Here is a 24,742-nt window from a genome sequence, read left to right as displayed (position 1 = left end):
TGAATGCCACTAGTTCATATGAAGCACCTTAAATTTTTTTTTCCCACACCCGTGATTTTCCTTTGAGAGTAAAAGTGGGAACCCTATTGTAAATCAACCCTCATGCAGTCTGACAGTGTTCAATTAGCTTATTTTACAAGTGTATTCCTTTGCATTTGAGTCTTAATGCACATATGGTAGTGCAATTATGATATGATTTTGTCATTATTTGAGTTTGTTGTATTAGTGGTTTTGGTGCTCTAGAAGTCATGCTCTAGATTTTGTGCTCTAGAAGTGAATTCAGTTATGCAGTGTTGAGAAGTTCTATGTGCTCCAGTTTCTTGATTTTTGATGATAATCTTTTAATGATTCATTATGGTTTACAGGCTTTTTATGAATAATTAACTAGAATAGATGAATTAACCACTAGAATTCAATTCTAATTAAGAAAATCCGATACATGACAATGAAATAGAATAAAAATCAATAGAATGAATAACGACTAATGAAAACTCCCTCTACTTATTTGAATCATGGCTTCCATTTCTCTTCTCCAATATTATGTTGTGTGGCTCTTAGTGTTGCATTGGAGTACCTGCATAAGGATGACACAATAATTTCAAAGATAGTTGTTAATATAAATTAGGAGAAATGGGTTGAATTTATAGATTCTGGAGGATGAGAATGGATGGTTGAGATTAATTTCTGGAACATAATTGATTAATGGCTGATATTCCATGAGACAAAACTAATTGGGAGTTAAAATCATTTGATTGATGAGTAAACTAGATTGATTGATCAGTGAACTGAGTTGATTGGTCTGTTAACTAAATTGATTGCTCTGTTCTGAAAAGTTGATTGAGAGTTGAAAAACGTGACTGAGGAGTTAACCAAGCTAACTGGGGAGATGATTAAATAGATTGCTTAATTGACTAAATTGATTATCCAGTCAAACTGAAAGTCAACGGGAGTTAGAATTTCAACATATGCTGTAGGATTTTGAGATGAATTTCAAATTTCATTTTTATTTTAATTTGAATTTGGATTTTCAAAAAGGGAAATGCATATGTAATTAATTGAAATTTGGTGACATTGAAATTTGGAGAAATTGATATTTGGATTAGAAGAATGAATTAGATAATTAAATAATTTAAAGAAACTATTTAATTATGTGAAATTGAATTTAATTAAATAATAAAGATTATTTAATTAAAGGATTAAATTGCTATTAATTAAATAATAAATATTTAATTAAATTTAAGAAATAGTTAAATGGTTAAATGATGAAGATTATTAATTTTAGATAAATGTGATTATTAGAATTAATTTAGAATAATTTAATTAGTTTAATTAAATAATTAAATAATTATTTAATTAATAGGATGAATAATTAGTGCAGATTAATGAGACATTTCTAGGTGTCTACATTTGTCCCTCTTTGAGACTATGTTGAAACAACGTTGTTTCAAAGAAAATGAAAATTTTCCTGTCCCAGTGGTGCCCCGACAATGCTTAGGGTGTAAATATGGTAAGATGCCCCCTCAAGATATTGTTTGTGCATTAAACCCATTACAAATCTCTCAAAACAAGAAGAATGTTATATTAAAGATAGAAGAGTAGTTGGTTGATGACATGAATGGGTTTGATTAGGTAGGAGAAATGGTTGGAGTGATATTGTAGATTGATCGATTGATAGGATTGATGGAATTTGTCGGATTGATAAGATAAAGATCAAGTCTTGTTTCAAGAAGGACACATCCTATATAAGATAAAGATGATCAAAACATCCAGTTTCAGGAAGGATACATCTTGTATAAGACAAAGATAGATGATCACATCTAGTTTCAGGAAGGACACATCCTCTATAAGATGAATGATAAATGAAAGTTGGATGAATGATTAAGATATTAGTAAGAGGTGAAGAATGTTAGGAGATGGTATTTATTGATGGATAGAATATTTGATTTGAGGAAATGATTTGAGATGGAGTTAGAATGAATGAGAAGATGAGTTAAAGAGATTGGAAAAGATATAACCATGACTTCTTGTGCCTTTATTTTTTTAGCGCAACATAATCGTCATTGATCCTTATGATGTAACAATGGAGCTTTGCACACCAGGGTATAAGGAACCAAGGTGTAAATATTGGACATTGTTGTTGCTAGGATATGCTTTTGTCATTGATGTGAACATATTCCTATGATTTATTGCTCTGGTGATTGTAGATTGGGAAGATCTTATGTTTGTAGTATTGGTGCTTTGCAGAGTTCGGTATTTTCTCAAGTATATTTCGGTGTGATTAGATCTTGATCTGAATCTTTGGGATATTATTTGGGATGGATTTGTGTCGTCATTTCAAATGGTTCATGATTTTCTACTTTGCAAGTTATCTTTATTCATGACAGTTGCTGGTTGGTTGTGCTCTTGAGTTTTTCAGATGTTGATCGATGAAGATTTGAAAGATGGTGTTTTTGCGGCTATTGCTGATGATTCCAATGTACTTATTGGTGTTTCTTAATTGTTTCCTATTTGTTTACTAATTTGCATTGATCGTTGTGCGAGTTGTTGGTGATTTTAATGATCTGATGATTTGCATTCGGAAATTTGATTTAGGTCCATGTTATGTCATGTATAGCATTATATTGGTCCAATGGTTGATATTTGTATCGTGTGATGTAATTTTATAATTGTGAGTTAATGGTTTAGTTGACCTTGTTGTCAAGGTTTATGAATTGTATATATAGGTGTCACATTCATGTAATTTAGGTATTGATCTGGTGTCTGCATAATCATAGAGTGGTGTATGTGTCAACAAGTGATTCATCATTCAGCATTGTGATTGAGTAGAGATTGGTGTTGTAGAGCAGACAATTGTGCTTAACCATAACCATCATCAGGCATTAGCAGATGTTATTATTGTAGTTCATCTCTTCTGAATTGTAGTCTGAATTTTGTTGTAAGTTAGTGAGACTTCCTTGAGCGTTGTAGCCTTCTGGGTCATTGTATTTGAGCAGTGAGCTCCAGGGAAAGCTTTAAGAAACCCCCCCTTGGACAAGGTGTAAAAACCTGGCAAAAGTTGTATAATTCTAAGGAAAATTTTAATTTTACTAGCAAATTTTTGTGGTTTACGGAGAAAAATAATAATCTTTATTGGCTAATTAGCCATGATCGCTCAAAGTTTGTGAAAAATCCTAGCGAATTGTACTATTTTTAAAACCCAAAAAATAATTGCATGGGCGAATGGTAATGTTTTTAAAACTAGAAAAATATTTGCATTGGTGATTTCAAGCTATTTTCAAACCATAAAAATAAAATATTGGCGATTTCATGCTATTTTCAAACCATAAAAATAAAAATATTGGCGATTTCAAGCTATTTTCAAACCATAAAAATAAAATATTGGCGATTTCAAGCTATTTTCAAACCATAAAAATAAAATTTTGGTGATTTTAAGATATTAACTTTAAGTAATTAAAACACGTGGCACACAGTCGTCAACTCTCTGCCTCTCACAATCGTCAACTCTCTCTATCTCCAACTCGCAAGCTGAAAATGCTAAGCCTTCTTAACCTTGAGATCTAGCGACTGAGGGAAACTGAACTGGCACTCGCCAATTCTCGACCACAAATGTTAAGTCCTCGTCACCGCAGCGACTTGGAGATAGTGGTAACTTTAACCCTTGTCGCGTACTCGCCAACAAAAAAACTGTTTATCTCAGACCAACTAGAGACCTCACGACCAAAGCAATTTCACTAACAATCTCCAGCTCGATAACATAAAACGCTAACACCCAAAAAGCTAGAGACCTCACGATATAAACCCAAACCAACTTGTCACCAACTCGCGGCTTGATCACATCTTCAGACATTTTACCTCGCGAGTTGGTGATAACCATAAAACTTAACCACAAACTATCTGGTCGCTAGCTTGTAACCTAAAATTTTTAAGGCTTGGATGCTGACTCGTTCCTGAGGGACTAGTTTGAAGGTTTCTCTTGAGTCGAGGTTGATTAGACAAGCGAGGACAATGGTTTCAGAGGCATAAAAGGATTTGATAGCTTCTGAGTTAGAGATGGGAGATCATGGATTTCTCTGAGAAATAAGAGCTCAGGTTGCTTGTTGTCAGGGATTTTGAAGCAGAATTTATCCAATCAAGGAGGAATAAAATCATAACAAAATTGTTCACAATAGATGAGCCTTAGCAGGATGCAGTGGATTTGATAGGCATGATGATGACTTCTAGGAATCTAAAGTCTACAGTCATGTTGAAAACCACCAAAATGATAATTTTTCACATGAATGCAGAATGAGCATCACCAAATGAAGTGTGAAAATGTTATAAATACAATGGAGTGGTGACTTAATTGGTAGAAGAGAAAGTAAACCTTTTTCATTTTCTGAGAGTGGTTTTTTTCCTCAGAAAGGAAGATGATGTTTGAGCAAGATCGTGCATGGAGTTGTACTTGTTGTGTGCTCTGTGATACTGGATGGGTGTTTTTTTGTTTTCTTCTGTGTGAGTTTGTTTATTGTCAGAGGGGTTGTGAAAGTGAGAAGGATTGCCAGAGGGGGTGTGAAAGCCTTTTTTGTCAAGAAGGGCCAAACATGGCACATCCTCTACTTGTACTCTGCCATAGGATGGCAAGGGGTTTTTAGAAGGAGCCCGCAAAGGAATGAAAGAAGGATTTTTTTGGGTGGGGAGTGGCAGCCAGTCATCTTTGTGATGACATGGAAGCTGCAACCCCCCCCCCCCCCCCCCAACAGATTACATTTACCCTAAAGCTCTTGTTTCCACTTTCCCTAATCGTGGGCATGAAGGCTCAAGTTCCTCTTTCCATTTTCTCTGTTCCTGGGCATGAAGGCTTCCTCCTCTATTTGGAAATGATCTATTGGACTTGGATAGAACGTAACATCTCACATTCCATCTGAAATGAAGGCATCAGGGTGATAATGGCATGGCTCAAGCAGTTTTGCAAGTTGTATAGTCATTGGGGTTCCTTTTCTGGTTCCAGTAGTGATTCTAGACTCTAGGTGAAGGGAGCAAGTTGTATATTGTATAGTCATTTACAGAGCAAATGAAAAGCATTTAGTGTCAAGCTTTGTTTGTGCAAGTTCTTGAAGGAGTTATATATAAATTTATTTTGTGTACAATTCTATCTCTTTCAAATGATCAGAATCATGAGATTTAATTTTTTTCATTTGTTGCATTGTTATGGTGTATGTAATTTTTCATTTAATGCTTCCTAATCCTATTATGCCCAAGAATGCAAAATTTTTGATAGTCTGGAATCATATTAAATAATTAAGGATTCACCTCATTGTAATTGGTGGGCGGATTATAGACAATCATAGAACACCTCCATATATATTACATAAACATCAATAGCATTTAAAATCATAAGAGTATTAAGAATGAAAGTATTAAACACCACAATAGATTATTAGATAGGAATACAATTATACAACATAATTAGTAAAACATCAAGACAACAAAACAGTGCCTTATCCTAGGGCATAGAGTCACTTACAATTCAAGACAACCTAATAATAAACTTCATTTGCAGATAAATAGGAATGAAATTATGAATAATGCCATTACATATAGTTACACAACCCAGATTCATATGTAAACTGAAAAACCCTTGACCATTCAATTCACAGTGAAAACATAAATTCAACACAAAGACAATTATGTGAAGATCGCATTGCTCAAACTGCAAATGATATTGATATTATATTCATAATGATATCAGAAAGTAAATTCACAATGCGATTCAACTATGCACTTATCAAATTCTTGAACAATTGAGCTATTATAACTATATTAATATAAGAGTTTTCAAGTTCAACATCATTGATCAATAAAAGTGGCAACCTCAACCTAAGGATTCAACAAGCTTAGGATTACTGTGAGGAATCTTGGGTAGCAACGTCAACCTGAGATTTCTTCTTTGGCTTTAACATGGCTTGCCACCTGTCCACCTCTTTGTCTATTGGCCAACTGAATACCTTTACCTCTTCCAACTTTGCAACTAAATCTGCCCATCTAGCATCTATAACTGCCCTAGACTCAACAATAAACTTTGCATGGTCAACCTCAACCTTGAACAGTGAATCAAGTAGACCGTTAAGGAAATCAACATCAACCTGTTCATTTACATGCTTGATTATTTCTTTTCGCTCCAGAATCAAATCAAATTCGTTGGTCCAATCAAAAACTGATTTCAAATCTCCATTACTACCATAAATTGAAGGCACCAATTTATTATAACCTTCCCCAAATGTCTGCAATTTTTCATTTATAAGCACATCCTTCCCTGTGAAAAATGCATAAGCTACATTCATTACCTCCACCATGTCTTTAGTGTCACTGATCTTGGGAGGGAACTCATCACTATACATCATTGCAGTATCTAGCTTATCCATTAATCTGCTTCTTCCTGACCAAACATTGAACAAGGGTCCAAGAAAAGGGACAACCTCAGAGGATGTTTTGCTTGCCTCTTTCAAAGAAATGTGCATATCATGCACAACCATCAATTTGTCTTTCAATACACTAATCCTGTGTTTCAGAATTCCTGACACAACAGAGATAGCCTTGACATTTTGTTCATTTTCAAGCTTTTCAATTTTCCCTGCGTATTCCTCCATTTTTGTTGTCACATCAGCTGGTATTTCTTGTACTTTCTCTGTAATCTATATTGGAGGGGGCTCATTTGCAATTTTTTCTTTCAACTCCACTAACTCTTCCTCCCGAGCGCCCTTCTTCATCAATGTCTCTTCAGATTTTTTAGACAATGCAATCAATTGGGTATATGTTTCTGTGTATCTTCTTGACAAATCCTCTGGTTTTGATAAATTCATGAAAGAAACTTGAGTAAAAAATGAGGCAATCTCCATGTCAGTTGTGTTCTGCAAGTTCCAAATCATTCTATCAGCTTTCTTTTCTACTTGGATATTTAGAAGGTGGGGCTTTTGAGTGGAAGGGGCCAAAGACCAAGCAGCAAGTGTCTTTGACTTAGGATTAAATCCTGATCCTCTTATTACATCTCCAATTTCAAATTCGGTTCTAAGCATTGGGTCCTCTTGCTTCCTAATCTGATCAATAATAAAAATAGACTGGATATCCCAGTCAGACATCATAATCATACCAGTACTCTTTATCAATTGTCTTGCCTGTTCCATAGATATTTCCTCCCTATCAGGATCATATTCCTGCGGTGCCTTGATGATCTCCTCTTTCTTTTCTTCATTTGCTTCCTCTATGATCAGATTTTGTTTTAATTGATTTTGTTTCAACCTTGTCAAAAAACTTTTAAATTCATTTGACTTAATAAAGTCATCATCTTTCATGAACTCATTTGACAACATCACACGCTCATCAAAGCCTTGAGCAAGGGCTTCATTTGTTTCTCCCTGTTCTTCATTCTTCCCTGCTTCTCTAAGATGTGTCCTTATTTGATGAAAGTAGTGTCCTTGTTTTGTAACAATTGCTCTAGCAGGGTCTCTCCTCACAATTGTATCGACCTCGGTGGTTTTTTGTTTCTTTGCAGCTGGCACTCGGGTAGATTTAACTTCATCCCCACTCTCTACATCATTGGCAGACACACTAAGTGGCCTCTTGCCATGTGAAGAATGTCCATCTTGGGGGTCTTGCTGTTGAGCAGTCACTTTTGGAATTTGAGGCATTTGTTCCATCAAAGTTTCATATAAACTCAGCATTTTGTTAATCCTCTCTAGGTATGAGCTATCAAGGAAAAAACCTAAGAAACTAGGGTCAACAGCCAACAATTTTGCTTCAACTCTCATCAAATTTTTCCATTTTCTTCTCCTTTCTTATACTTCATCTTTTCTCAGCAAATTACTAACCACGTCTTTATCATCCAATGGGTCATGGTCCTTTATTGTGGCCCAAGGTGTCATTTTTGGCATTGCAACTTTAATAAATTGTTTCGGATCACAGAATCTAGACACAACATTAACCAACCTATACTGTTTAAGGAAATTGTTTACTTCATCAAAGGAACTCCTACCAATGGTAAAATTAGATGCAACCCAAAGCCTAGGAAGAAAAGAACCCTTCCTGTGTTTATCAAGGTATTCTTTTTCAACTAGGGTCAATTGCCAGATAAACTCCATAAAAGCAATCCTAATTGGAAAATTTTTTGGTAAAATATGGGGAGGCTGAGGACACCCATAGACTCTCATCACAGTAAAGTTATCAAAAAAATAAAAATCCCCCCAGTTATGTGAAATAGGCTAGTTTGGAACATACTGGTAAGGTCTCAAAACTCTCCTAACATTAATTGACAATCGTTCCCTATTTATTCCTAGCATTTCCATAATTGGTGAAACAATCCAATTTTCAAAGAAAAGGAAAGAAGAATGGGGAGAACTACTGTCCGAAACCTGGGTCCATCTTTGTATTGGCACTAAGACACCGAATTATTCTTTGAAAAGCTCCAATTCTTTATCCACGAACTCAACATTATAGAACAAGATTAAATGCATCAGCAATGAATAATGCTTGAATGTAGGGCTGGGTGCACCACTCTGAATTTCAACTAGAGCATTATGAATGTGTTCAACCACATAACCCACATAATCATAATCTTTGTTAACATCTAGGTGTTGAATGTCTATAGCCATCATCAGTAATTCAGATGACACTGTTGAATCTCCATCAAAACCCAACACTCTGCATAATCCATAGATTGTACAATGCATATAATGGTGGAAAGGTGTGATGTCAAATGGTGGTTCGATACTCTCTGGAATTATAACCGACTTCTTATTCACCCTAGGCATGTATCTGGGCATTGCATGCTTCTTGATAACACCTTTGTATTTTTCATAATCCTCTGCAATCCGCTCCAAATCTATATCTGTACATGCAGCACCAGTAATTTGGAAAGCTTCAACAAAGCTAGCTCTGTTAATTGAAACTAGGGCAGACTGGTTCTTTCTTCTGATTACCCTAGATACTGGGCAATAGCATTTTCCCAAGTCTTTGATCAAATCCACATCAACATACACATCTGACACAATTAACTTTGCCATATTTAAATCCCAAGGGTTTGACATCGGGACACCGTTAACCCTATTTTTCTAGAAATAATGAAACAGAGCAGAACCAGTCATATTAAGCGTGGTAGGGTTTCTGCATTGGCTCCATAAATCTCTCCATGCCAAATGATTTGTATTCACAGCAACGAAAGTCCCTGGCATCGAATCTACAAATTCATCTTTGTATTTCTTAACCATCGTTTCCTCAGTGGCACTGGCACTGGCCTTGGAACCTCTAGGTCCACCTACTCCACTTGTCGTGGGCTTGGGCTTGGGCTTGGAACCTCCAACACCACTCGTCGCTTGGCTCATTTTAGCTGCAAGAGAAAAACTTAACCAATTTTCTGAAATTTTCTCACACCCAACACTCTGAATTCTCCATCATTGTTGCAGAGCTCAATTCACTGGATTACCTTGAAGATAGAATGCATTAATGCAATTATACAAAACCTTGGCTCGATCATGCAATTTATGGTATTTACGATTTGAATTTTGGGCGCCATCACTTCTCTCAAGTCTCAAGTCTCAAGTCTCATTAATTGCCACACTTGCATGAACTAGCTAGTAGCTACTGTGGCATAATGACATTAATTCAAACTTCAAATTGAAGTACTCGAGCGAAATTTGAATTCATGCCCTTCTATTTGATTGGCGATTGGCATTCAAAACTTTTACAGAACCTGGCAAACAAGTCCAGGTGTTAGCGATTTAGTGACAATGCTACCAAATCCTCTTAATCGCAAGCTCGCAACCCCTTTTATGAATCCTCAAATAATCTTGCGAGTGAGCGACAGTTGTTGATCTAACAAAACAACTTATTTCATCGCAAGCTCGCAACTAGAAACTTAACTTGACTTAAACCCTTGTGATTCCATAACAACAAGACACTTAACCGCCTTCGCATGCTCACAACACTTTTACTTAAGACTTACAAACCCACGAGCATGCGATGACCACAAAATCAGACCAAAACTTACCTATTGCCAGCTCGCAACTTAAAATGCTAAACAACTTCAAAACCTATGAGCAAGCGACTTAACCGCATCGCATGATCACAAATTAAAATGACTTAATTGCGAACACCTCACGACATTGCGATAACATAAAATCACACCCAGTCGCAACCTCGCAACATAAAATGGTATTTGGGCCTGTCACTTCTCTCAAGTGACCAAGTCTCATTAACTGCCACACTTGCATGAACTAGCTAGTGTGGCATTAATTCAATTAAACTGATAGAATGCATTAATGCAATTGTACAAATGTCAAAATCTCGGCTCAATCGTGTCAAAATTTTTACAGAACCCGACAAACAAGTCCACGTGTCAATCCCCATCTTTAATCACACACTCTCAACCGGTTATAACAATCAGGAAAGGAATCGGCGAGTTAGTGACAATGCTACCAAATCCACTTAATCGCAAGCTTGCAACCCCTTTTACGAATCCTCATAGAATCTTGCGAGTGAGTGACAACCGTTGATCTAACAAAATAACTTATTTCATCGCAAGCTCGCAACTCGAAACTTAACTTGACTTAAACCCTTGCAATCCTGCGATAACAAGGCACTTAACCGCCATTGCATGCTCGCAACACTTTTTGACTTAAGACTTACAAACCCGCAAGCATGCGATGACCACAAAATCAGACCAAAACTTACCTATCGCCAGATCGCAACTTAAAATGCTAAACAACTTCAAAACCTACGAGCAAGCGGCGAAACCAACTAAGCTGCGATGCCAACTACATCGCATGATCGCAAATTAAAATGACATAACCACGAACACCTCGCGACCATGCGACAACATAAAATCACACCCAGTCGCAACCTCGCAACATAAAATGGTCAAGTGCAAAACATCTTGCGAGCTAGCGACAACTAAAAACTCCCAGTAGTCGCAAGCTCGTGACTTAAACTGACTTGATGATAAAGGAGGTGCGAGCTAGCGATAACCATTAAACATGTTTGACCAACCGTTTGACCACACTTGATGTTGACATGGACAAATAAATAGAGGAAAACTTAGATTTTCAATGCATGACAACTTCGATTTACTAGCCAACTAAGACAAAAAACAAACACAAAACCGTAATCGCCATGAACATCATTTTAAGCATTTAATGTAGAATAGTAGAAAGGTAACAAAGGTTCTAGCAGTAACAGTTATGCAATATGAATAATTTTATGGATCTTGTGACACAAATTTGTTGCATTTCATGTTCAACATGTTACATAATGTGGAACCAAATACCAATTTACTAATAATTCAATTGTTTAGTAATAATTTAAATTCACAATTAAAAATATGAAATAAGTATCCGTTCTACTTTTGATTGACAAATTCAAGGAATACAATATCAAAAATCATCAATGACAACTATAGTATTGCAATTTTGCAAATTGAAATTGTAATATGACTCAAGAATTGTAGTATAATTATAAATACCTATAAACTAACTGCTAATTCACTTCAGTGATTCAATCTGACTGTCTGAGGCTTCTATATCCCAAATGGACTCAAGATCCGGAAACTGACTGGTACTAATAGGTTCATCTTCATTCTAAGTCGGGTATTCAAAAATGTCTTCATCTTGATGCTGACTCTGAGTCTGCAATCCATCATATTCATTTGTCTCAGCACTAGCACTAGCAGTAGCACCACTAGGTTTTAAAGTGTTGCACACCCCTCATCTATCATGCATGGAATTCCAGATTGCTAGTGCCCTATCATATGGAAAATCTCTAACATTATACTATGTTACAAACAACCTCAAGAAAGTTTCCAAATTCTTGTCTAATTTTTTTTCTGATCTTTGATTTCAAAAGCCCTAATGCACTGAAAACTCTCTCATCTTCCACCGACCCCAATATCATTGTTTGACATAAATCAGCAAGTTTCAAATATTTTGGTATTGCAATACACAATGCTTCACTTTGATCTATCCTTTTCCAAAGCCTTGTGATTGATCCAGGTTCAAATGGATTCTCCAAGTTAACCAACTGTTGTTTCATAACCAATGCAAACTATTTACATTGTTTTCTAAGATGATTTGAATTTAAAATACCTTATATTGGCTGTCCATTGCAATATGCATCTTTTGAAAATGTCAATATCAATTCCTCTAGTTTTTTATGATACATCTTTGCATCATTTGGATTATCTCCAATTGAATGCCAAAATTGAGGATACACACAACCCATGGCTTCAAGTATTTCTTCTCGAGGGAATCTTTCTCGAATCTCAGTTGAAAGTTCATATGCAATAGACTTCAAATTATCACTAACAGATTTAACAATCCTATCAAAATCTTCCTTTTTAACTGGTAGTGTTCTGCCTCGCTTGCCCATCTTAGATTGGTGCATTGGTATTTGAAATCCTTTTACAAAGACACTTAACTCATTTTTTGTATTGAAATGTAAAAAAATTTCAGCATGATTCAAATCTGTAATTATTTGCCACCTAAAAAATTTTGGGCTTCACCCTGTTAGATCTGAATATAGACCATCCAGGCTCAAGCATGTCATTTCACGTAGAGTGCTATACTCATTGATATACATAGTTCTGTCTTGGGCTTTCTTAACAAGTTTGTTCATTGAATCCAGCATGGGGAGAAGACAAGATAAAGTTAACAGAGTCTCTATATCACTTAACTTATGTAAGAGATCAGGAGCTTTGTCTACTGTGAGGCGTTGTTCATACATTAGTCCGATCAAGGATTGATATTCTGTTAGAACTCGTTTCATTGGTCCATGCAAGGAGATCCATCTGGTCTCAACATCCCTGAGAAGCTTGTTTCCTCCTGTTACTCCCTCAGCAAAAATCTAAAATTTTGCAAAATGTTTAGGACTTCAGCAGAAGTATGAGTGGAGCTCGTGGACCAGATCTTCAACTTTTGACACTATAGGGAAATTGCTTACAATTCTATATGCTAAATTCATTTGATGGGCCATGCAGTGAATGCCAACCATGTATGGTGCAATACTAGTTTGTAATCTTGCACAAAGGCCGATCCTTTGACCTTGCATTACTGCAACTCCAACACAAACCAACTTCTTGGCAATTTTCAAGTCATCCATACCAGCAATTTCATTCAAAGCTTTCTTAACTTCCAAATATAAATTTTTTGTTGTTGAATTGCCCCTCATTTTATGAACACAGAGTAGATGAGCTCGGCAGATGTGTTCTTTTATGGTATACACATGCATACAAACCCAAGTAGTGTTATCTACCACAATAACTTCATCTATGGATAATGAAATGAAATTTGACTCTTTTACACTCTCTTGTAAATTTTCCTTTTCCACCTCAGCGAGACAGTTTGCCATTTCCCATCTAGCGTTTATTGACCAATGTGACATAGGATAGTGAGGAACATTCAAAAAAGATAATAAATTACTAAATTCTGGGAAATCTTTCATAGGATGCCCTCTCGACATAATATGAAAAACAACACTCATCTGAACAGTCTTTTCTAGGTTTGCATCTTTCGCTGCATGTTCAAGCCTAGCCTTGATTGTATTTCCAAATCCACTATTATGAATCAGTATCATTTTGTGGTTATGCTCTTCATATTCCATGACATACTTAACATGAAGACATTCTTCCTTTGATTTCCATCTTACTACTCGTGTTTCCTTTCCGCCTATGATATGTTTTTCATAAACCTTACCAATATGCTTTTCTATGGTGTCAAGCTTTAGCTGCATCTTCTTCTCTCTTTTAGTTTTCTAGCTACAAATCTTACACCTGCATTCTATTGGTTATTCATCATTGTTTCGGACCGGTTCAATGAATGGGTACTTTGCTACCCAATCAATCTTAAAACTCCTTGTCATCTCCCACTCTCGCCCTAGTTTTACTTTCCTTTTTCTTTTCTTCCTACCAACATCATCTTCAATACTAGAATTTGCATTCACCAATGGTATCTCATTGTCTGTATCCCTTAGAACATCTTCTGCTATGTCGGTATTGTCATCCTCATTTGATGCATTTAACTCAATGACAATCCCACCTTGTGGTACTGGTCGTGGTGAGCTATTGTGAATGGGTTCTGCAAGTGCAGAGGTTGATGGACCAGAAACTTTGCCAATTCCAAAAAAAGACTTTATGGTACTATCTTTAAGTTTAAGTTTTTGGCGTTTTTGATGGCCTCCCAATCCCTTTAGTTTCACTGCCCTGAGGAGTCATACCCTTGTTTGACATCCCAATCCCTTCACCACCCTGAGGAGTCTCACCCATGTCTGATTGTGACATCTTGAGTCTTGACCTCTCACTACGAATTAAAAGTTAAAACTAATACTATCAAGTATGAAGAAATGATTACTCACCTTTATGCCTTCTCAATTCTCTGAAACAGGAATAAATGCCTGGGCATGTGTTGCAGGATTGTAACTCTAGCCCTTCGCCCTACAATGAACTTCGACTTTCCAACTCAATTTGCGGAATGCGAATCGAGACTCGAGACTCCAAGAGCTCCCAATTTACTAATCAGACATGAACAAATTGTAAGAAAGAGTGTAAGAAATAGTGTATTTATAGCAATCCATGATTGCATTTTTGGCGAATTGCACGGGGCCCGGGCGTCGCAATTGCCAATAAACATTTAATTTAATTGCATTTTTGGCGAATTGTGTGGGCGTGCAATGAACATTTAATTTAAGCGGGGTGAAATGGGTCCTCGAATGCTTATAATGTTTTATTTGATATTGGTGAATTTGGCCGACGCATGCAATGAACATGTAATTTACCATTGGCAAATTAGGTCCTGGGTACGTAGTCATTTTACTATTGTTGGCGAATAATGAAGGTGATCTAATACCCATGTCCAAGTGATTCCAAGCGAATATTACAAGCATGCACGCCAACGGTGTGTGGTCAATGGCGAAGCCAGATTCTACAGTGCACCGTTAACCCCAAAATTTTGGGTGATTTGACCATGATTTTTCCCTAGACTATTCACGTGGAATTCACCAATTGGCGAAGATTCGCCACTAAAAAACTCTCTGGTGAGATCTAGGCAGTGTGCCTGAATGCATGTGCATTCCCTATTGTAATATTTACACATACTACTGTAGAGTATCATCTTACTGTGGATATGGTGAAAACTAATTCAACCCCCCTTTTAGGTTTCTCTCATTGTTTTTGCCAACAAGTGGTATCAGAACTAGATCCTCTAGAAGAAGCTTGACCACTTGAGGAGATTCAGGATGACAATTGGTGGTGTTATCTTTAAGAAGGAGAGTTCGTGATTTGATGGAAGTAACTATGATATATGGAAGAACCAAATGGAGGTGTATTTGAGATGTCTTGGAGAAGATTATTGGAAGATCACAAAGAATAATTATTATGTTCCTCAAAATGGACTAATTATTGCTGATGAGATCAAGGAAGCTGAAAATAACATTAGAGCTAAGGAAACATTGCTAAATGCCCTGACTGATTCAGAGATGACTAATGTAATGGGACTTCAGTCTGCACATGATATCTAGGAGAAGCTTGAGACCCTATATGAAGGAGATAAACAAGTGAAAGTTTCTTAGTTGCAGATCTTGAAAGGGAAATATGAGATGCTGAGATGGGAGAAGATGAGAACATACACTCTTTTATGGCTAAGGTGAATGACCTTGTCCTAGGTATCAAATGTGCGTGTGGAACCCTTGAATAAGATGAAATTGTTACTAAGGTGATGAGATAATTTCCTCCATCTTATAAACATAAGGTAGCTTCTATTGATGAGATCTAGAGTGTGACTAATGTGACGAGATATGCTGGTTGGGAAAATTGTTGCATTTGAACTAAGAAAGTTTGGAGAATCATATGGAAAATCTGAGACAACATTTATAGAATCAACATTTGTATTTGGAAACTAGAAGTATGATCCTAATGAGTGCAAAATATACAGATATGAGAGAGAGAGAGAGAGAGAGAGAGAGAGAGAGAGAGAGAATTGGATGAGCTTGAAGCATTGATTGCCTGAAGATTGCCTAAAGGAGTTGGTAAGTATGATGGAAAATTGCCTCTGAAATGTTTCTCTTGCAATAAGATAGGATATTTTTCTTCTAAATGCCTAGAGAGAATACCTAAATATGACAGGCATGATAAGTTTGATAAGCATGATATAAATGATAGATATGAGAAGCATGAGAAGTATGATAAGCCTTAGAAGTCTAACCAGAAGTATAGGAATTAGAAGAACTATTATTATACTACTGATGAAGGTGTTACAAATGAAGAATGAAAAGGAGATGAAGTTGTGTTTATTGTCATTAAAGAATATAGATTGGTACCTGTTGATTCCATAAGCTATACTATTGAGGAGAAAGCTTTGGCTGCTAAATTTGAAGAGAAAGATGAATAGGTGATTGACAATGGTTGTTCACATCATATGAATGGTGATAAAAGAAAATTTGTGAGCATGGAAAGATATGATGGTGGAATAGTAAGATTTGGAGATGACAAAGCTTGTGCAATCCATGGTAGAGGTGCTATTTCTTTTGATGGTAAGCATAACACTAAAGATGTCTTGTATGTTGAAGGTTTGAAGCATAATCTTTTGAGTGTTGGACAGATGGTTGATAAAAGTTATGATTTGCAATTCAAGAATGAAAAATGCAAGATCCTAAATCCCATTTTTTTAAAAGCAAATTTTTAACTAACCAAATGCGAAATTCTATTTACTTATGCAAAATTATATTTACTTATGCAAAATTTTATTTACGAATGCGAAATTCTATTTACGAATGAAAAATTTAATTTATGAATGTGAAATAAAATATTTATGAATGTGAAATTGATAGTGAAATGCAACATAAAATCTAAACCAATGCTAAATTTTGATGACACGATTATGAAATTTTGGGCACACATGAGAAAATCCATACTGAGCACCTGCAAAAACATTTAAAATGAACAAAATATCAGTTGTTGTAAGATTCATGTTGGTTATACCATTTGTTTTATTGGATTTTTATGCATAATTTACTAGGATAGATGAATTAACCACTAGAATTCAATTCTAATCAAGAAAATATGATAAATGACAATGAGATAGAATCAAATTTAATAGAATGAATAACTATCGAATGAAAATTGCCTCTACTGATTTGAATCATGGCTTCCATTTCTCTTCTCCAATATTGTGTTGTGTGGCTCTTAATGTTTTACTGGACTACCTGCATAAGGATGGCACAATAATTTTGAAGATAATGGTTAAGAAAAATTAGGAGAAATGAGCTTAATTTATAGATTCTGGAGGACGAGAATGGATGATTGAGATTCATTCGGAAAAAAAATTGATCAATGGCTGAGATTTCTTGAGAAAAAATGATTGGGAGTTAAACTCATCTGATTAATGAGTCAACTGAATTGATTGATCAGTGAACTAAGTTGATTGGTTTGTTAACTGAATTGATTGCTTTCTTCCGAAAAGTTGATTGAGAGTTGAAAAAGGTGATTGAGGAGTTAACTAAGTTACCTGGGGAGATGATTGTATAGATTGCTCAGTTGACTGAATTGATTGCCCAGTCAGTCTGAAAGGCAGTGGGAGTTAGAATTTCAACATGTGTTGTAGGATTTTTAGATGAATTTCAAATTTCATTTTTATTTCAATTTCAATTTGAATTTTTGAAAAGGGAAACGCACATGTAATTAATTGAAATTTGGGGAAATTTGAAATTAAAATTTGGATTAGAAGGATGAATTAGTTAACTAAATAATTTAAATAAATTATTTAATTATGTGAAATTCAATTTAATTAATTAACAAAGATTATTTAATTAAAGGATTAAATTGTAAGTAATTAAATAATAATGTTTAATTAATCATAAGAAATAGTTAAATGATTAAATGACGAAGATTAGTAGTTTTGGAGAAATGTGATGATTGAAATAATTTAGAAAAATTTAATTAGTTTAATTAAATAATTATTTAATTAATATGATGAATAATTAGTGCAGATTAATGAGACATTTTTAGGTGTCTACACATTGTTTGTGTCTTAAACCTCATAATTCTAAGTTGAATCATGTTCTTTGTGCTTCAATAGTGTGTTATTATGGAAAATTCAAGGATATGCTTATTCTGGATGAAGACAACCTTGAAGGATTATGTTGTTATTTTTCTCTAGTGTTTGTAGAATGTGATTTGACCATTGAAATATTATTTGGGAAAATATTATTGAAGTCAACTTGATGTATATTCCTATTCACACACACACACGCACACACACACACACACATATATGATCACATTATGCTTGAGAGATATGAGAGAAGGAAGAGATGTATGAATTACGATGAAGTAAGTGAAGAGTCAGATAGTAAGCGATAAAGTGAGAATGTTATTACTAAATGAGAAAATGAGGGATAGATCTAGTGAGACAATATTTTGGAGCAAATAGATAGTAAAGTGATTTGCAAAGTTTCTTAGCCAGATCTAGTGCAACAAATTATTGTGTTGTTTGAGCTTAATAGGAATTGATCCCATGCATTTGTAGATGCAATTTTATTGGTTCATTTCTTTATTTTCTTGCAGTGAGCCTTTTCTGAAAATGAGCCATTGTAATCTAGGTAGCGAGCCCTCTAGTAGTGAGCCTCTTTTGTAATCCCATATAACTTGTCATATTATCTTGTGAGTTAACCCTCTCTATGGTTTTTTCCATTTGGGTTTTCCATGTATAAAAATTTGGTGTCTCTATTATGGTTGTGATTGTTGTGCATTTCATTTCTATTGCATACTTCATTTATTATTAAGGACATCTAAGATAAAATCAAGTTTCAAATTATCAAAGTGCTTTATTTTAGGAATACTTATTCACCCAACTTAGTATTCTAGTTTGTTCAACAATTGGTATCAGAGCTTGGTCCCTTGTTGCTAGCATAATTGCTTGAGGGAGATCTTGATTTGAACAAATGGATCCTATGGATATGGATGGAGAATATTATTTTGATGAAGAATTGAACACAATCCTTGAAGATATTTAGAGTATGAAATTTGAGAATGAAGACTTGAAAGAGAATGTTAAGGTAGCAAATGAATGTGTGAAGAAGCTAAGAGATCAAATCCTAAAGTTTAAAGTAAGGCATTGAACAGTTAACAAGGAATTGAAGCAAGTAAATGAGACTATTGTGAACCTGAAGTTGTAGATTGAAGAAAGGGAAATTTGAGGAAATCTTGAATGATACAATCAATCTAAAGTCAGAAAAAAATGGGAAGATGGAACAAGAATTATTGAAGCTGAAGTCAGAAGTGAAAGTTAGTGAAAGTAGTGCATTATTGGAAAAACTTTTATCCATCGAGAAATCTCACAAGGATAAAGAAGGTTTAGGATTTTCTGGTGAATGTTCAAAACATAGTGACAAAATTAAAGGGTAAGAAAAAATGGAAGCTGAGAAGAATCTTGAAGATTCAAACATAGTCTAGAATCCTGGACCTACTATAAACAAACCTCTGATTCAGTAACCTAATGCTCAAAGATACTCATCATTTAATGGTTATTGTTTTCAATGCAATTATTTTGGACATAAACCTATAGATTGAAGGTGCAATGTAAATTAGAATATTCAACGCTTTACATGTAGAAGTTTAAGACATAAGGCTAATAATTGTAGTAATCAAGTCATGAATTATAAAAGCTATAGATAGTTTGTGAATGGAGTAAATGGATCACTTATAAATAAGCCCTTTCAAGTTTATTGTCACATATACTACAAATTTGGTCATAAAGCTAATCAATGTAGATTTAGAATAAATTAGATGATTTCAAGATAGGGAATGTAAAATGTTACAATTGCAACAAATATGGACATTTTGTTAACAAATGTAGGAATGTGAATGCTCTGGTGAAATATAATGATCTTAAGAAGAAGAATTATATGGTACGGAGAAAGAAAGAATCAATTGAGTCTATTGCACTTGAATTCGATGTTGGTGCTTCTTCTTCCAGAAATTGATCCTGTAGATTTGGCTTGGGGGAGTTTCAAAGAAATATCTATTTGTATCCCCTTGCATGAAAGAGATGCATGTAGTGTCTTATGTTTTTAGTGTTGTTCTTGATATATTCTTAGGTGGATTGGGTATGCTGAAGTACAAAGATCGGTTCACTACGATAAGACATTTAATAAGTCAAATAGATCATTTTTACATTGTGAATTGAAGAATTTGAAGAGTAGAGCACTTGGAGAGTAGAAGGAGATTCAAAGTGAAGTTTGTATAAAAGGAAATTTTCATATTTTTTCTCTATGGATTCTAAGGAGTCAGTTGTAGGCGAATCTAGCAATAGGAATGTTCAAACAATTGAAAATGTGCAATTAGAGGAATACAATCATGAGAAAATAAAATTTTTGGGAAGTTCTTTGTCAGAAGATGATTCGTAGAAAATCAAACATTTAGGGTATAAAGGTTTGGATGTTTGGAGTGATTTTCTATGGTTTGCACATGAGGAAATGATTAAATTTGTTTTGACCTATATTGATGATGATCATATGATGTTGGATAAGCCTTATCAAATTTCAAAAGAACCAATTCTTGTAGTTTCTGGTTTGTTTGATAATAGACCCATTTTGATAAAGAAATCAATCAAGAACAAAGAAGTTGAAACCCTAATTGGCACCATAGGTGATCAATGGGCATTAATAATTGATACTATCATTGGCCTTGTTGTAAGGTATGTTTCATATGGAATTTCTTACAAAATCTATTTTATAAATAGAGAAGGTTCTACTTTGACAATTGCAGTATATATTTCTCATCTAATGGTGAAAGAATGTAAAAAACTCTGATTTGTGTGACTTGTTGTGGATACAATTAGCAAAAAATATTAAGATGACCAAAGATTAGGGATATTCATTTTGGTTTGGTTCCTTTATTGTGTGATTAATTCTTTATTTCACAAGATCTTTACCCTTGAAGGAGAATATATTTTCAAAATCAAATGTTTCTATTGGAAAGAAAATTTATAGATATCTAGCTTGTTTAGTTGATATACATCAAGGATGTAAGGATCACTTCATAAACCTTCAGAAGAAGTTGTTCTTTGGTCCAGTTCCTAGCATTATTAGTGCTCATGAGGAGAGTCCCTCCTCCAATAGTAGAAATAAAAAATCAAAAAAATTGTGTCTTCTCCAGAACAAATGAATGTAAGGAAGTTAAGTAGAGAAACAACTTCCTACACTAACCTTGAGAGAAGGGTAATGTAAATTTTTTTATAGATCATCACAATAGTTACAAAAAATATAAATAGATATAATAACATTCAAACCATAACACAGTGATTCATGTGGGGAAAACCCTTTCGAGAGAAAAATCCCACACTCTAAAAGTCGTCCAATATATTATTCAACAATAAAAAATAGATTACAATATACTTACAGAGAAATATCTTCACAAGAGTACCACTAATCAATGATTCAGAAATAACTCAATAGCCATAAGACTCTTACACACAACCTCTATCTCACGCACCTCATATAAAGGAGATACAATACAAGAAACTGTCAAATGGTATTACAAAACCATGGGCTAAAACCACCCAATAAGGTGTAGCCAACCTTATCTCCCTTCTAGATGTCCTATGATATGTCCCTCCCTTTTACAACTCATTTATGTGTCCAATGTCTTTTATATTTCCTATTTCAGGAGTACAAACTTCTAGAGGCCATAACTTGAGAACTGTGTGTCATATTGACGAACCATTTGAAGCGTCGAAAGCTCACGAAGTGCTCTATTGCCTCATAAACCACTACACCATTTACATAGACTTTTCAAGGTATTTCAAAGCCTCTAAAGTCTTCAAAATCAAATTTAAACCTTTCATTAGGCCCTCCAAAATGAAAACTTTAATATCTTCAAAAATAGTCGTGATCTTGTGATGAAGCTTTACCAGAAGCTTTGGGGATAGTTTTGCACCATTTCATGCTGAACTGAAAACTTACTATAAATAGTAACCTCATGTAAATGCAAGGTTGAGACACCATTTTCCCAACAAATCTCCCACTTGTTGAACACCTTGCAAGAGCAAAGGGAGTATCAACACAAGAAATCAATTGCTAGGGGCCATGAGGCCCATAGACTTCGAAAACCATCTGAACTTCTCTGTGCTCAAAGCCTTAGTTAAAGAATCTACAACATTCATCAAAGTTTCTACCTTAGCCAACTTCACCCTACCATCTTTGACCATATCTCTGACAAAATGATACTAAACATCAACATGTTTGGTCTGAGCATGAAATGTCGGGTTCTTAGCTAGGCAGATCGCACTCTAACTATTAGACGAAACTATCACGACTCCTTGTTTTATTCCAATATATGAACACAACCTATTAAGCCAAATAGATTATTTACAAGCATGAGTAGATTTCATAGACTTTGCTTCAATAGTGGAAAAAACAACCATAGCCTGTCACTTACTCATCCAACTAATTGCACCATCAAATAAAGTAAACACATAAGCATTGGTGGATCTTCTGCTATCTATATTACATGCCCATTCTAAATCCACATAACCATGAATATCAAGGGAAATCAAATCTCCAAATAAATTACCATGATAACACAAATAATACTCTAAGGTACCCTTCAAATATATAAAGACTCTTTTGACTACATCCCAATGAACTCTACCAAGATTAGACATATATCTGGAAAGAACTCCCACTGCTTGGGCAATGTTCGGTCTAGTACAAACCATAGCATACATCAAACTTCAATTACACTTTGGTAAGGCACTCTGCTCATGTCTTCCATCTCTGATGGGGATGTAGGACAATCTGCAACAGATAATTTTGTTCCAACTATAAAAGGAACACACAATGGTCTATATTCCTGCATATTGAACCTTTGTAGCACTGAATTCACATACTTACTTTGGCCTAGCCATACCTTTCTGTTCACTCTATCTTTTCTAATTTTCATCCCAAGAATGTGTTTCCCTACACCAAGATCTTTCATTTCAAATTTAGCAGCGAGCTGAGACTGTAGTTCTTAAAACATACCTTTCCCTTTACCAATGAATAACATATCATCAACATACAATACAATGTACATGAAAGGATCACCATCAAATTTATAATAAACACATCAATCTTATTTAGAATGCTCAAATCCCAAACTCAACACATATATATCAAATTTTTGGTACCACATCCCAAGACTCTGTTTGAGGCCATACACAAATTTCTTTAATTTACAGACCAAATTACTTTTACCTTATAACACATAGTGCTCTTGCTATGTCATATAAATATCCTCCTCCAAATTACCATGAAGAAAAGTAGTTTTCACATCCATTTTCTCAACCTATAAATCATAATTAGCAGCAATAGAAAGCAAAAATCTAATGGATGTCATTTTTGGCAACATGAGAAAATATCTCACCATAATCAACCCCCTCAACCTGAGAGTAGCTTTTTGCAACCAACCTAACTTTATACTTATCAATGCTCCCATTTGAACCAATCTATTTCTTGAACACCCATTTACAACCAATAGGTTTTCGTCCTTCAAGAAATGGTACAAGATCCCATGTGTCATTCTTTTTCAAAGCTGTCATTTCTTCTTCCATACCAATCTTATAGGATTCTGCATCATTCATACCTAAAGCCTCTTCTATAGATTTTGTTTCATCCATATTAGTATTCAAAGCAAAAATACATCTCTAGTAATCAGGTGAATACCTTTCAGGTGGTTGTCTATGTCTTGTAGACCTTCAAACAAGTTGAGTTGGAGGTTCTTCCTCCTCTTCTGAAGATTCAAAGCTAGATGAGCTCTCCTCAACTTCTTGCCTATCTAGGGCTATTGATTCAACTCTTTTATGTGTAGAAGGAAATTGAATCACATATTCCTTTTTAGTCTATTATGGCTGCAATGTAATAGAAGGAGACTTAATTTCTCTAAAAATAACACTTCTACTAAGAATTACCCTTTGTGCAATAGGGCCCCAAAGCTTGTATCCTTTCACACCATAACTATACCCAATGAAGATACATTTCACAACCTTGTTCTCCAACTTTGTCCACTTCTCCTTTGGCACATGTGCATATGCCTCACAACCAAAAACTCTAAGATGTCTCAATGAAGGCTAGTGACCCGAAGATGCTTCCATAGGCATTTTATCAACAAGGGTTGATGTAGGAGACCTGTTAATTAGGTGGCAAGCAGTGGCAATTGCTTCAGCCCAAAAAATTTGTTCTAGACCAGCACCACTCAGCATACTCCTATCCTTCTCCATCAACATCATGTTCATTCTTTCAACAACTCCATTCTATTGAGGAGAATACAGAGTTCTCTTCTGTCTATTCATGCCAAAGTTTTTACAAAATATATCAAAATCATTAGAGAAAAATTCACCGCCATTATCTGTCCTCAAACATTTAATTTTCTTTCCAGTTTGCAACTCAACCATTGCTTTAAATTATTTAAATCGATTGAAAAATTTACATTTACTCTTTAGAAAATATACCCATGTCCTTCTACTAAAATAATCAATAAATGCAACATAATATGTGGATTTTTCAATTGAAGGAATATCTACAAGACCAAAAACATCAAAATGAATAAGATCCAAAACACCACAAGTTTTATGAGAACTCGAGTAAAACTGAATGCAGTTTTATTTTCCATAAATTCAATGCTCACATAAATGAAAGTCAAGATTACAATCATTTAAACCTTCAACAAGGTTGTTATTTTTCAAGGTCTTTAGAC

Source organism: Cryptomeria japonica, chromosome 1, assembly GCF_030272615.1.
Source record: "Cryptomeria japonica chromosome 1, Sugi_1.0, whole genome shotgun sequence".
NCBI lineage: Eukaryota > Viridiplantae > Streptophyta > Pinopsida > Cupressales > Cupressaceae > Cryptomeria > Cryptomeria japonica.
The sequence above is the reverse complement of the archived record's forward strand: the minus strand, read 5'-3'. Positions refer to the sequence as shown.